Here is a 12,334-nt window from a genome sequence, read left to right as displayed (position 1 = left end):
CATTACCCAGGTCTCCTTGCTTATGATTATTAAGTCATGCTCAAAATTCTTCAGAGGTACTTAATGAGGGGTGGGGGGGTTACATTGTTATTATACACTTTTCCAGAGGCTCTGGTAAAAGAATGTGTATTCCAAAGGTTAAAAAGAGTTGTTTGTAGCTTAACTACCAGTCGCCAAAGGTCAACCAAAGAGAAAATGCTTTGGAACTCCTAATGAACAGTGTAAGAAAGCTACCGATTTTTTGTAGATCATGGCAAATTCCACCCACCGTAACCCCTTCCTCTATACCAGCATACCAGACTGTGTAGAATCCAATGGCATGACCAAAATGGTAATTGTGCATTATACAGATATATTACAACATGTCATGTTGCCAAAGCCCTCTTGTCCCACAAGTAGGAAAACCACACAATACTGGGGAGTGAATCCTCACTGCTAGGGTTTCAAACTCTGAGTTGGGAAATAAAGTAGAGATTTTTGTGGGAAGATCCTGGGGACAGTGGAGTTTGATAAGAGGAGAGGCCTCAGCTGGATATAATGACGTAAAGTCCCCCTGCCAAAGCTACCTGTTTCTCCAGGGGAATTGATCCGTGTCATCTGGAGATAAGAGAAGCCATGTTGGATCAGGCCAAAAGACCCATCCAGTCTAACACTCTGTGTCGCACAGTAGCCAAAAAACCCAGGTGCCATCAGGAGGTCCATCAGTGGGGCCAGGACACTAGAAGTCCTCACACTGTTGCCCCTCCCAAGCACCAAGAATACAGAGCATCACTTCCCCCAGACAGTTTGAACAATATGCTGTGGCTAATAGTCACTGATGGACCTCTGCTCCATATGTTTATCCAATCCCCTCTTGAAATTGGCTATGCTTGCAGCCACCACCCCCTTCTGTGGCAGTGAATTCCATGTGTTAATCACTCTTTGAGTGAAGAAGTACTTCCTTTTATCAGTTCTAAACCAACTGCTCAGCAATTTCATTGAGTTCCCACGAGTTCTTGTATTGTGAGAAAGGGAGAAAAGTACCATGCATAATCTTGTAAACCTCTATCATGCCATTCCTCAGTCAATGTTTCTCCAAGCTAAAGAGCCTCAAGCGTTTTAACCTTTCTTCATAGGGAAAGCGTTCCAACCCTTTAATCATTCTAGTTGCCCTTTTCTGAACTTTTTCCAATGCTATAATATCTTTTTTTGAGGTGCGGTGACTAGAATTGTACATAGTACTCCAAATGAGTCTGCCCCATCGATTTATACAGGGGCATTATGATACTGGCTGATTTGTTTTCAATCAAGTTGTAATTCTGGGAGATCTCCAGCCACCACCTAGAGATTGTCCCATGACCTTAAATTGAAAAAATGTTGGGCAATGATATGGGTGATGCTGCTACAAAATTTAGACCTAAGTCCACATTTACCCTCTGTTTACTGAAGCATCAATTTATGTTTTTTAACCCCCACTATTTTCCTAAATTTAACTGATACAGAAAAATTGTGAAAGAACAACAGAAAAGTTAGATATAATTTATCCCAAGAAGATTTTCAAGCATTAAGTGCTCTGGAAAATGATCCTATGATCATTATTAGGGGGTGCAATAGTGATTCTGGACCATTTGGATTATAAGAAAAAGGCATATAGATAGTTAAATGGCCATGCATTCTATGAATCTCTTTCTTCCAGCCCCATGGAACACATTGCCAATATCATAAAAGCTGCAGTAAGGGAAACTCTGGCTTTAGATTATATTGAGGAGTCTACAGCTGGTTGTTTAATTTGTGAGTTCCCACACATTCCTATTTTTATTTGCTTTCAAAAACTCACAAACTCAGTCATCCACCTCAATGAAGACCAATCATGTTGAGACATAATGCATCAACAGAACCCTTGTCCAAGTATATAGACTCATTCCTCCTGCCCTTTTTATCTAGAATATTGGTGACCTTAGATGTCATTTCACTGTACACAAATATTTCTCATAATGAGGCTACCCCTACACAACCCCTACTCATTTAATCTGACAGATATCATTCTTGAGAAGAATTATTTTAGATTTAAAGAAGGCATTTTTGTTCAAATCAAAGGGGTAGTGATGGGGAGTAAATACATTTATAATAAGAACTTTAACCCCCTTTTTTATGAAGTGTTATATTATAAGTGATTCTTGGATGACATTTTCTGTATCTTAAGGATAGTGAGAAAGTAACTAGTTTTGCACATCGGATGAATGATATTCACCAATCTAATAAGTTTACTTACCCACAGGACTTACATAGTATCAATTTATTGGACACCACAGTTTTTAAACCTTTGATGGTATTCTAGCAGTCCATGCGTATACTAAGGATATGGAAAAGAACCCTTATCTCCATTTCTATTCTTATCATGCAAACACCTTTGACACAACTTGCCCTATGTTGCAGGCATCACATAGGGACAATGCTCTAGGATTCACCCAAAACTCTAGTTTTAAACAACAGAGTGTTTTCAGTGTATGCATTCACATGTAATGAGAGAGCATGCAGGCAACAGCAACTAAACCCTGTGGTTGGAAGCCAAGTTCTGCCAAAGGTACCAGCAATGAGCATCCGTTCGCACACTGCCTCCTCCCACATATTGCCTGTAGTGTAGGATGAGGCAATTACTGAGTTAATCCGGATCTTCATTTCATCAAAGGGTCTAAGACAAGAGGGCCCTGAGACACAGGCAATTTCTGGGGCTTTGCTTTGCTTTTCTGCTGGCTACCAGCAGTCCTTTATGGGATCAGCCCACTGAGAAATTTCCTTGTAGGTTAAATTGCCAATCTGCTGCAGAGTTGATGGGTGTACATGTGAGTACCCAGTTGTGTCTAGTTTAGCCCTTAGAACGCCTACAGCAAAGCATGAAAGTGCTTTGAGGCTTACTTAAGCTATATAAAGGCAATCATTCAAAGAAAAATCTAGGAGCTTGGTTGCTGATGTCAATTCCCAATTATTCCTGAGGTGTACCCAGTCATTCATATGCTGAGCACTTTGGAAGAAACTCAGGGCTCATGAATTGGATTCTGGCTGCTTTTAGGCCAACCACCTGCCTCCTAGACCTGTGCCCCATATGGATGGCGAAAGCCAGCTGCGAGAGGTTACAAGGTCCTCTGGAAGCTATTATTAATCTGTCCCTGAGCTCGGGGATGTTATCAGAGGGGCTGAAGGAGGTGGTGGTTGTTCCACTTTTTAAAAGACCAAATTTTAGATCCTATGGATCTGGCCAATTACCACCCAGTGTTGAATCTTTTGTTTCTTGGTAAGGTAATTGAGAAAGTGGTGGCAGATCAACTCCAGAAATTCCTGGATGACATCCCTGACTGGAATGGAAACAGCTTTGTTCACTCTCATGGATGATCTTCACAGGCAGCTGGACTGAGGCAAGTTAGCACTACTGATATTACTTGACCTCACAGCAGCATTCAACGCTATCATCTACAATCTTCTGACTCATCACCTCACCAACCCTGGGATCCATGGGGTAGCCTTACAATAGTTTACCTCATTCCTCCATGGTTGGGGACAGATGGTGGCATTGGCAATGTATCCAAGATACCCACAGGAAAGCAGGGTCCCTCAAGAAACACTTCTCTCCCCAATATTATTTAATATCTATATACACCCCCTCACCCAGCTAGCACAGAGTTTCAGGCTAGGGTGTCTTCAGTATGCTGATAACACCAAGCTATTTCTGTTGATGGGTGGCTGGCTGGATGCAATTCCCATGAATTTACCTGAGGAATTGGAGGCTGTGATTGAGTAGTTAAAGCAGAGATGGCTGAAACTGAATCTGGGTAATATGGAGGTTCTGTGGTTGGGTGGGGGGTCATGGTTGGGTCATCAACTCCCAACTCTTGATGGTGTGCCCTTATCACTGGCACTGATCATCAGGAGTCTGGGTGTGACTTAGGATGCCACCTTATCCATGGAGGCCCAGGTCATGAAGGTTGCCAAGCTGGCTCCCCCCCACCCCCGCATCACACCATGTTAGGCAACTGGCTCCGTACCTGTCTTGCCTGACCTTACCATGGTAATCCATGCAACACTCACCTCCAAGATACATTACTGTAATTCACTCTGCATGGGCCTACCCTTGCACTTGATCCAGAAGCTCTAACTGATCCAGAATGTGGCCACATGGGTCCTTACCTCTTGTATGGCATATATTCAACCTGTGCTGTGAGAGTTGCACTGGCTCCCAGTGGAGCACCAGATTAAGTTCAACGCTCTGGTTTTGACCTTCAAGGCTCTTAGTGGTCAGGGACCCTCATGCCTTTGGAACCATCTCTCTCAATATGCCCCCAGAAGAACATTACACTCTGGAACTAAGAATCCTTTGGTGGTCCCCAACCCAAGAGAGATCCAGCTGTCCTCAACTAGAGCTGGGGTTTTTTGGCCCTGATTCCCACCTGGTGGAATTCTGCCGAAGAACATCCACGCCTTATGGGAATTACTGCCTTTCTGCAGGGCATGAAAGGCAGAGATGTTCCACCAGGCATTTGGTTGAAAACAGTGATGGAAGAGTATATGATCGGGCAATCTCACCCCCTCCCCATCCTCGCCTGCAACCCTCTCCCTAAACTGTTCCAGGATATTGAATTCTTCTCCACCAAAAACAAGCTTATATATACATGGAGACTGGAGTTCCCTACCAAGTAATGATAAGCAGCTTGCTTTCCTTTAAACACCAGACTTTTTAGCTGATCCACATACAGAACCTTACCCAACGTGTAGACTGCATCATCCACATCAAGGTAATAATCCTATTTCCTCCTTGGAGAAACAGTGAAAGGTATGGTTCAAGGTTTAAAGAACTTCCTCCTGAAAACAGTGACAAGAAAAACTCCGACCTATATAAGCAAAAGGAAATTTCAAGGCTATTTACTATTTTTCATGTTATCGTTAAGTGGCTGTGTGGTTACACACAATTTGATTTTTTTTAAAGACACAAATCTGCTTTGCAGTGACAGTAGGAATTTAACAGTCCAAGAAGCACATTAGAATTTCATAATCTACTCATTAGCATAGGCAAATGTGCTTCTGAGATGCCCTCTGTAACTGCTGACATGTAGTGACACTGCTTGAGGAACACAGACCTGACGTTTTTGCCATTAATATTTTCAGGAACAAATTCCTTGAGCCATACATTCTGCACTTAAGTAGGGTCAGGCTTGCCTAACTTTGCATTTCATATGGGAAAATCTTTCGAACTCAAAGCAATGAATAAACTCTTGGCCATTGAACCCTGGCACATTTATCATTATGTAGTTAAGTCATTTTTATCCAAATCCCATCAGTGAAAGAGCAAACGAAAGGAATGACTACTCAACGTGATCAAAGGACTTTTCACTGTCTAATGAGAGTTATGCTGCCCTTCAAAGGCCTACTCACTAAGTGGATAAAAGTTTGATTGTTGCTACTGGTGCTGAGAAACCCCTTTAGACTTAAAGACTGAGGCCATTTACTGTTTCTAAGGCCTAAGCAAAATGTGCCATAATAACTGACGTATATTATTATCATCATGTCTGTGCTTGAGAATATTTCTTAGAATGTGAAGCCAAACAGAAGTACTGAATCTTTTAAAGTTTTTAAAGATAAGGATGATGATGCAATGAGAACTATCCCCACATAAAAGTAGCCAACAGGACTTCCTACTGCCAATCAGAAAATGGGAAAGAAGCCTCTGTGCTCATGGAGTACCATTAGAGCTAGAAATGGGGATTCCGGAATGTGTGAGGCTCCCAGGCCCAGCTAAGAATGGCAGTTCTCTTTGATATCAGTAGCGGAAAGACAAATGTATGTCTTTGCACAGTGATTACTGGCATGAAGACCTCAAAATGTTAGGCAAAAGGTCAGCTTTTCTTTGCTTTCTCCACCTGTACAACCTAAGGATGAATTCATACATGCATGATGCCCAAGCTATGAGTGGAATATATCAGTTCACACCAAGAAAACAAAAATGACTGAACTGAAGGGCCATATAAAAATGAGCCAAAAGACACAGATGCGGGAATACATGTATGATCCTCACCCTATGACTATAATACCAAGCAACAAATACGCATATTACCACAAAAGACACTTCCAGAAATAGCTTTGATATCACATGAGCCCACCTGTGTGCTGCAAATATTAGACTAGGTCTCAGAGAATTCCGATCTCCACTTAGCCCTGAAGCTCAGTGGGTGATCTGGAGCCAGTCATTATCTTTCCCCCTAAGTTACGTCACCAGATTCTTGTAAGAGTAAAACAGGAGATGTCCATGTACTTTGTTCTGAACTTCTCAAAGGAAGAATAAGACAAAAATGTAATAAATATTTCTGCATTTGCATGAGATTACAGTGGGTCAGTCTAACAGGATTTTAAAATAAATATAGTTCTTTATGAAAGACAATAACTATAAGAGCTACTGAATGCTATTGAATATTTAAAATGTGTACTACTAACAATACTGCATCATCCTAAGCAGAATTACATACTTCTAAAGCCATTCACTATTTAGAAGGATGTAATTCTGTTTAGGACTACACTGAAAACTTCTTACAAGTGATTAAAACTGATCTTATGGGTTGTAGGAATCTCTGAGGTGAAAGCCAAAATCCGGCACTGTTACAGTCCTGCATTTCTAAACACCACATAGAGGAAAAGGCATGAGTATACTGTTTGCCCCACACTTATTACTACTGCCTACTCTTACCCAGCCTTCACATCTTTCCAGCATTTCTTATTCTCTGCCACCCTAACACACAGTCCCCAAAACCCAAACTACCTAATGTTTGGATAATTTGCATAAATTATAGAAACTATCTAGATCTTCTCATTATCCATAAATATGAACTTGGTATAAAAATTTCACAAGCCGACTGCAACCTTTATGTGAGCTTTTTGTTCCACCCTTTTCAAAACTCTGCCAGCTGAGAACAGTACTTTATATATCTGACAAAGCCCATGGAAGCTTATGCCAAAATAAGTTTGTACTTAGATTGCTGCAAAACTCTGGGCTGGATCCATTTATTCCCTGCTGAGAAGCTGGATCCAAAGGTCTACTGCACTTCCAGTGAAGAAAGCTTTACCAGAAGAGAAACACTGTATCTAGCCCATAATTTATGGGCGCATTACATCTTAAATGTTTCTCTACTAACCCATGCATTCCAGGTGTCTGGAGGTAATTAACTTTATTTTTTAAAGTGTGATAATAGTGCCAGTTGTGAAAATTCAAAAGGGTGGACAGATGCTGAAGCAAAGTAACCCACCAACTCTACAGGCACAGAAATGTCTGTACCGCTTGTGCAAAAACATGTCACCAACTGGAATGCACTTTAACCTGCTGTTTCCCAACCTGTTTGGCAGGGCTTTTTTTTTAGCAGGAACACACAGGAAAGCAGCTCTGGCTGGCTTGGTGTCAGGGGGTGTGGCCTAATATGCAAATAAGTTCATGTTGGGCTTTTTCTACAAAACAATGGTGATGTCATGGGGTGTGGTCTAATATGCAACTATGTTCCTGCTGGGCTTTTTCTTCAAAAAATGCCCTGCTGTTTGGTATGAGTAAATTCAGATTTACTTAGTTTGATGACCCACTTTTGAAAAATAGAGCATGCACAAATCAATAAAACTGCAAGAGCCTAGGACCCAATCTCATGGGCTTTCCAACCCACTTTTGGGGCAGCACCTACAAGCTGGGAAACACTGCATTAGTCCACCAATCTAAAGAAAACAGTATCAGTGATATCAGCATAGTAGGCACTCTTTCTGATGGTCACAGGCCATTCTGCACAAGGTTTAGTTCTTAAAAGATATCACTTTATCATCTTGTTATTGTGTGCTGTCTCCAAGGAGCCCAGGTAGTATATGTGATGCTCTTTGCTAATATTTTACTCTCAAAACAACAAACCAATAAAGTAGCTTAGGTAAGTCACAGGGCTTTTTTGTAGCAGGAATTCCTTCACATATTGGGCCACATACCCCTGATGTAGCCAATCCTCCAAAAACGTACAGTAGGCCCTGTAAGAAGAGCCTTGTAAACTCTTGGAGGATTGGCTACATCAGGGGTGTGTGGCCCAATATGCAAAGGAGTTCCTGTTACAAAAAAAGCCCTGGGTAGGTGATTGGTCCAAGGTCTCAATATAAGCTTTATGGCTGAGTAGAGATTTGAACCATCCTAGTCTAATATACTAGTACACAGTGGCTGTGATCACACATGCTAAATAATGCAGTTTCAATCCACTTTCAATGCACTTTCCAACTGGATTTTACTTGTGTGAACTGGCAAAATCCAGTTTAAAACTGCATTGAAAGTGGATTGAAACTGCATTATTTAGCATGTGTGACTGCAGCCAGTGGGTACCTATCTGTCCAATAGGAAGGCCAGCTATATGAAATGTTGATATTGCCTGTTTACAGATTTTATGTGTGAAGGGTTAGCACAATCTGTATACTATCACAGATACATAGTTTATGTTTATATCCTTTTAACCAGCAAAAATTCTGGAGTTTGTTGTAACTATAGCTATTGCCTATGCCTGTAGGAAGAAATATAAAACATGATTCCCAAATCTCCATCCCACATCACTCTAAGAAACTAATTTATATATTTATTACATTTTCATCCCATCCTTTCTTCAAGAGCTCTGGAGACTTCTCCACTTGACAACACCATGAGTCAGGTTGGGCTGAGAAAGAGCGTTTGGCCCAAGTTCACCCAGAGACAAAGTTATGGCTATATATGGTATAGTCTCCAGGTTATGTCTCACACTCCTGTGTACCGCTTTTAGGGCCAGGGCAGGTGGCCTTGGTAGACTAGGTCATGGGCTTGCCCAGTAGGCTTGCCCAGGGAGGAAGACAGGTACACCTGCAGATTGTATCAATAAACTCTTTATTCAGGACTCCACAGGTAGCAGGGTTCTCAGGGCAGTTTGCAGCACTCCATTTCCTGGCTTTCTCACATCCCTCTCTTTACTTGTGCACATGCTCTTGCCTTCCCACATTCAGGCATGTGTGCTTCTCACATCCTGTGCTACCCAACTCCTCTCTGCTGCCATCCTTAAGCCCCGCCCCCACACTCATTTCATGACCTCTCCAGACCAAGTGGCTCCAGCCCCTAACAGTCAGCCTCTTGCCAGACGGTGCCCACATTCAAGTCACCAGCTGGTGATCATCAGTTAGCTCTCCTCGGCTGTCCTAAAAGGCATCCTGCCCTCTTCCATCCCCTCAATGCCACATATGAGAATCTGAAAGTGAACTTCATGGTCCAGTCCAGCACCTTCACTTTTGGAATATAGCGAGGAGGAGGAGGACAGCAGCAAGGTCTATCTAAACAGGAACTGTGGTTTCTTTACTTTTTAATTGATCCAGTGTCCTGACTGCTGCATAGGCACTCTGCCAACATTAACTACCATACCATATGAACTCTAGAAGAAACCAGTGATGGGTAATATCGCATAGCTCTACTACCTCCCCAGGAAAATCAGTCAAATTTTTATCACCCTGCTTCTAAAATGTGCACCCTATGATGACACCATCAGTAGTGCTATGGTAGTCAAAATCTTCTCCCCAATTATCTCCCTGTGAATCCCCTATAGCCTTTGGTGCTCCTGTATTTGGCCTCCTTCAGCCTTCTCTTTGTGTAGGGAAGGAATTTATTTAATATCACAACACAGTGCCCCAAAAGAAGTTTGTGCCTTGGATTAATTAAAATAAATCATACATGTGAGATTCCCATTCAAAGTAAATGAATGCATCCCTATTCAGATTTCTGGATTACACCATCTTACATCAGTGATGAATTTGCCAATAAATCTGTAAAGCAAAATGAAATGTTATCTAAGGGAATGTTCTTGCAGCTGTCCTTCAGCTGGAAAAAAAAGTTCAGGCTCACTTAGAGAATCAATATGTTGATAGAATCGTGTTTTCAATAAAAATGAGGATCTGAGTGGATGGCTGAGTTATTTCCAGAAGTAGCCACTGAGTTCTGAGCATTTCCATTTAATTGCCAATTATTATAAGAGTAGGGAATGATTGGCAAGACTTGAACAATCATATCCACCTTTCTTCATATGCAGAAACCACTTGGCTGTTTAGAAATTCAGGGGAGAATAGGAAAAACTAGTTGGCTGTTTTTCTGTTCATTGTACACTAGGCCTATGCTCATTCTGCCATCTTGTGTGAGTCACACAAATTACAGAGGCTCATTAAGAAGCTCTTATTTCCCAAACTGCCATAGCTTTCTCTTTGTATTATTAACTAAATGTTTTGAAATGTCTGGATTACAGCAGAAACATTTGGTTCATTGAAATGTAGCCCATTATAGCAAGAAGAGCACACTGATAAGGTTGCAATTAGAGCAAGCAAATAATTCCCCAAATATTCTGAAATACAATGCCACTTCATGTGCATGAGCACCTTGTGGGATCACAGGCATTGCTAAATGTTTTAACTGGATAAATGCCAGTGTTCACAAAGACATGGGGGTCCTTGTGCCACATAGAAAATTAGAGCTCAAAAACACAGATTGCCCTCAGCACAGCAGTGAAACAGAAAACATGGTCAATTTTAACAACAATTACTGAGGATAGAATGTCACATTTTTTATAATGGTGCTGGAAAGTTGACAGTACAATACAACCCTATTTTTGCCCCAAGGAAGACACTTTGAGCCAGGAGGAAAAGGGAGGTATAAATGTTTTAATTAAATAAATAAATATGGGGGGTGCTGCACGGGATCTTGCCCCAAGGAAGTTTACCCCTACCAACACAGGAGGGTTTTTTTGCAATTAGAGCCCAGAACATTCTAGAATTCCCATTCTGTTTTTAGTTTGTTCTTCACAAAAAATCTTGACAACAGACATTTCCTTTAATAATTGTGCATATAAAACATCTTTACGCATAAGTCACTCCAGTAGATTTATTAAAGCTTAAAACTTTTTTTTCGCCGTCTTGTGAAAAGCTGTGGGAGGGGGTAAGGAGCCAACTTATTTGTTCAGGAAACCCTGAAGTCACTGTTGCTATAATACAAATATATTATACCCTCAAGATAGAGAAGGAGAAAATCTAATTAAACAAACAAATAAAACTAATGTAACAAAGATTGCCTTGTTCGCTATGGCAGTGAGAGTCCTGTGCTATGTGGGAAACGTACCTCTCTCTCTTTTTTTATAAATATTCTGCCTCTGATCCTTAAAGAGCTACTGCCACTGTGGAAGGTGTTCTCCCATGAGTTCTATAACAATCTATATATCCCCCATTTCCAACTAATTATATGCTATGTTATTAGGTACGGCAGTCGAGAAGTCAGCTTTTTCTGCCCTGGCAGTCTGTTCTCTTTTTCAAACACTCTTTGTGCAAAGAAAAAGGTATATACTTCTCATGCCTTAAGGAAGTACATGCAGTACTGCCAAATTAGCTCACTACAATTAGTTGCTCAGGTTTCACTGCAATGGCAAAGAAAACGGTAGCAGATCTTGATGTAGTTAATAATGCTGACCTGGTAAGATAAAACTCAAAGGCTAATATATAAAAGGCCTATCCCAGAGCAAGAGGTCCACCTCTAAAATGACCTCTAAAATGTTGTTAAAAACCTAGTGCAGGAAATAGGATCTGGAAATAACTGATAGAACTCTTCTACAGTTCACTCTGTGGAAGAAAAATGACGCCCTGTCAACCAATCAATAGCACTCACCTGACATTTTTTACAAGTAATATATCAAAACATACTTATTGCTCTTGTGACAATTTAAAGCAGAGGTCCCCAGCCTCCCCAGCCTTGCTGAATGTTGCCTCTTCCTGAAACTGTGAGGAAAAGGTATGAGACACCGCTCAGACATGATGGCCATAGAGCCAGAGCTAATCATAAAATGGGAGGTTTCGAGACAATCAGCTGCCTCTTCTGAATGGACACTTCCTGCAGACACTTGCTGATGCTTCCTGGGAACTCTTGAAGTACCTGCTGAATTAAGGAAGCAAAAAGTCAGAAGTGGGTCATGGAGAAAAGACACTCTTTTGTTTCCCAAGCATGGGGAGGATTTGCTCCATGAATAACCACAGGGAGAAGTTTTCAGACCCAAAGATATGAGGAAGTCTGTGTTGACAGTCATGCCGAGAACACATGGCTGTGATGCCCCTGCTTAGGTTCCATTCAAGACACTTTAGATTTTCTCTCTTGACATGGAGAAAGTGTAGGGTTGCCAGGCAACTGGCAACTGGCGGGGGATGGAGGGCGATTGACCAGGAGCAGGAGGGAGACCCAGCCGACAGGTGCCATAGGCAATCATCTAAGTGTGCCTAGTAGACAGGACAGCCCTGCTATAATTGAAAGCTTTTCCTATAC

Source organism: Heteronotia binoei, chromosome 1 (assembly GCF_032191835.1).
Source record: "Heteronotia binoei isolate CCM8104 ecotype False Entrance Well chromosome 1, APGP_CSIRO_Hbin_v1, whole genome shotgun sequence".
Lineage (NCBI taxonomy): Eukaryota > Metazoa > Chordata > Lepidosauria > Squamata > Gekkonidae > Heteronotia > Heteronotia binoei.
Note: the sequence above shows the minus strand (reverse complement) of the source record.